The 3,823-nt window shown below is 34.7% G+C and overlaps 1 pseudogene; it reads right to left on the reverse strand.

Annotated features, from left to right (window-relative positions):
- Positions 1-1,558: 1,558 nt before the first annotated feature.
- Positions 1,559-2,164, reverse strand: LOC147491897 (O-fucosyltransferase 30 pseudogene; annotated as a pseudogene).
- Between the last annotated feature and the right edge of the window lie 1,659 nt (positions 2,165-3,823).

The raw sequence follows: 3,823 nt of genomic DNA on the forward strand, positions 1-3,823 counted from the left end.
TAGTTTGTTGGGGGATGAAGAGCCATCATGGGACCTCAGGAGATCATGTTTGGAATGGTCCATTCAAGAGATTAGCTTGAAATCTTGTACAGACTATCAAAGATATAATTATTTCCGTTGCAGGCTTTTAGTTATATGAATGATTGTTAATGAGGAAAGATATACTATTTACGTGTTTGAATTACCTTATCACTGACAAATCTATGTTTTATCGAGAAAAGCTCAATTGTTTTCTTGTAGCTATTTTAGAATAGTCACTTACAATATAGTAGGAGAGTAGTCGATTATTACAATAGTTTTCAATGGGTTTTATTTGAGGTTATGGTTTGATTCCAATACGCAGTCATACAGGTTTAGATCTTGTGCAATATGAGTAGAAATTAGGGAGTCTGGATCTGGGCCAATGCAAAGAAGATTCTAAATAAATTAGTCAAACTAATAGGAAATCAAATCAAGGTCTCTTTTGTGCATGATTCTTTGGTACCACTTGACGGCTGGTCCTTTATGTTTAGATATATTAATGAAGTTGTTATTGATTTTTTGTGTGCAAGTATAACTTTTTGTTATGAGTAATAACAATGTTTGTGGAGATAACAGAACGCAAGTCTTTGTACTCTTTAGAGGCCAGAGCATTGCTCGACAGAAGACAGGACTCATTTTTAAACCTTTCAGAGCATACACAAGTTAAACCTGTTAGAGCATTTTTAACCCTTTCGGAGCATACACAAGTTAAACCTGTCAGAGCATTTTTTAACCTGTCAGAGCATACACAAGTTAAACTTATCAAAGCATTTTTAAACCTGTCAGAGCATTTTTAAACCTATCAGAGTAGATTAGTAGAATAGAAAAAAGACAACGAGAACACCAGAATACATAACCGAAATACATCGAAAGACAAGTTAACATAACATAATGCAAGTCTCTATTGCACGCAAGTTCACAAAAAAAAAACCAACGAAATACAAAGAATTTTCCATTACAATAAAACTGGAAATTATCCCTTCTTTAATACCACTAATATAATTTTACAATGAAACTCAAACTATTTCGACAAACCATCATCGTCAATTTCAATTGTAATTTTCACCTTTTTATCTCTTTTTGGAACATGTCAGAACTTTGTTCTGTGAAGTTCATTTTGGAACCTGTCAGAAATTTTAATTTTTTCCGTGAAGTTCATTTTTTATGTCAGAAATCTTTGCCCCTGTCAGGCTGTATGTTAATGAAACTTGTGAAGCTATGTGTTCTTTGTATATATGCAGATGGAGCCACATAAGGACAAGAACTGGGCGAAATGTTAGGCAAAAAACTGGGCGAAATCAAATGATGTGCCTCCTGAATAATCTTAAAGCATTCAAATCCATATTCAGAATAATAGGAAACAATATAAAACTCTATCACCAGTAAAATGACTGACCACATGTCAAATAATCCAAAAAACAACTCTTACAATTAATACCCACCAATAGCAGTTCAATAGGATTATATCAAGTTTTAAATGAGTAAAAGCAAAATTACAAGGTTACACATCTCACACACACATGAGGAAGCTAACATCTCAGCAAACCTTGCAGCAAAGTATGCTTGTAGACTTTATATATTTGAGTTCTTCTCTTCTAATAACTTTGTTATAAAGTTCGAAAGTTATAATCTCAGGAACAAATGTAAGAGCATCAAGCTTACCAAACAAAGAATTTATTCTGTGGTCTCTTGGAGCATCATGGATATCAATATAAAGCTTGGAACCTTTGTACAGTGAAGTAAATAGGCTTCCAAAAGCCAAAATAGTAGCTGACCCCACTTCAGAACCAGGTCCAAGTGCCTTGTACACATATCTACGCTTCCTAGTATAAGAAGCTTTCTTCTTTTTCCTACGCTGCTCATCAGGTTGGAAGGAATCCAACATCCCATCTTCACTGTCTTGTTGGTAAGTCCAAACTATAGTCCTACAATCTTCACCTACTGTATATAAACATCCTTCTACATTACCATCCTTTCTAGAAAGCAAAGACCCACATTGTTTCAAGCTATCAAAAAACGTTGACTTGACCTCAAACTTATCGAAACACACAAGATCTGTCTCTATCTCACACCACAACATAACAAACACCCTAAAATCAATAATCTTAACCAATGACGAAGACACTAGCGGCGAGAAATCCATGCGGGAAAAGTATGCTTGTAGACTTTGTTTGGTAAGCTTGATATCTCCATGCGGGCAAAGTATGCTTGCTGACTAACTTCCATCTTCTTAATTTGCTTTCGCAAACTTGCACCATAACGGGTACCATATTTCCCGACGATACCTGCCTTCTTTGCGGCATTGGTAGAAGCTACTGGCCTGAAATTGTGGCACTGGTAGAAGCTATAGAGCTAGCGATTCTCGACACTTGGGCAATGTATGCGAGTAGAGTCGGATCTTTGCAGCGATTGGTCACAGCGACCAATGAAGGTTCCTTCACCATACCATAATCTCCATGCCCAAGTTGCCCAAATGTTCCATCTCCACAAGTAAAATCTTTTCCGGTATCTAAAACACAAAAAAAACACCCCAAGTCCATTAAACACAAGTGTTATATAAAAAAAACAAAGAAACACAGTAAATAAAGCAATGAGCAAGTGTTATCTCCATGACCTAATTGTCCACTTGTTCCTGTACCCCAACTTAAGAAGAGAGTAACAGCAGGATAAGAAAACTGGAACCTCAACAGCAAGAAGAATAGCAACAAAATGATTTAAATAACGAAGACATTAAATAGAGAAGTTGATGTCGCAATGAGACATAGAGAAATTACCTCGAACGAAAGAAGTACAGTCGAAAGAGAGAACCTACTCGTGAATTTTGGAGAGGAGAAAAATTCTCGATCTAATTTTGGAGAAGAAGGTTCGATTGATTTTTTGTTTATTTCGTTTTTATGTTTCGTAAAATTTGTTTTTTTTTAAATTTCATTTATTTCGATTTGGTAATTTAAAATAGACTATGTCCGTTGGATTGGCCACATATTGATGGTTCGGATTCACTGTGCCTAGAATGTGGCTACATGTGAATATATATATATATATATATATATATATATATATATATAGGGGAGGAATATAGTCACTCCATCTACGTACAAATTGAATTACTACCTAATCTTTTGTGGATAATATCTTCTCATAATGGATAGCATGCCTACAAAATTTCATCTTATTAAGATATGTCTAAACTTGCGAAAACTAGTGTTCAATTTTGAGTGTTTATCTAACGATCCAGAATTTTCCGATTTCATAATAACATTTTATTAGGTTGGACATATTTGAATGAACCGAAATTTTGTGGGTATGTCATTCATGGTGGGGAGATCATATCTATAAAATATTAGCCCTTAATTCAACTGGTAGAATGAGATATGGTTTTGTACGTAGATGGAGTGGCTCGGGGAAGTGCCCCAGACACACATATACATACTTATTTTCAGTTAAAATAACTACGTAAGTAAAACTTTATCTAGAAAATGAATTCAAACTTGATTTGTTTTTGTGGATATGATCGATCTACTAATCTACAAATGTTCAGTTCATTTGGAAACCTCTAACCTACGCAAAAGATGATTGTAAAAACTCGACATTTCTGGACCATGCATTAGATTTTTTTTTAAAGATGACGACAATTTTTATCGGGGTTAGAGGTTTCCAAATGAGCTGAACTTTTGTGGAGATGATTTTTATGGTGAGTGATTCATAACCACAAAAAATTAGTTTTGAAATCATTTTATAGGCGAAGGTTTACTTACATACTTATTTTAAGTAAGTATGTACTTCGATCTAAGAGCGGGACTAT

Source organism: Coptis chinensis, chromosome 6 (assembly GCF_015680905.1).
Source record: "Coptis chinensis isolate HL-2020 chromosome 6, ASM1568090v1, whole genome shotgun sequence".
NCBI lineage: Eukaryota > Viridiplantae > Streptophyta > Magnoliopsida > Ranunculales > Ranunculaceae > Coptis > Coptis chinensis.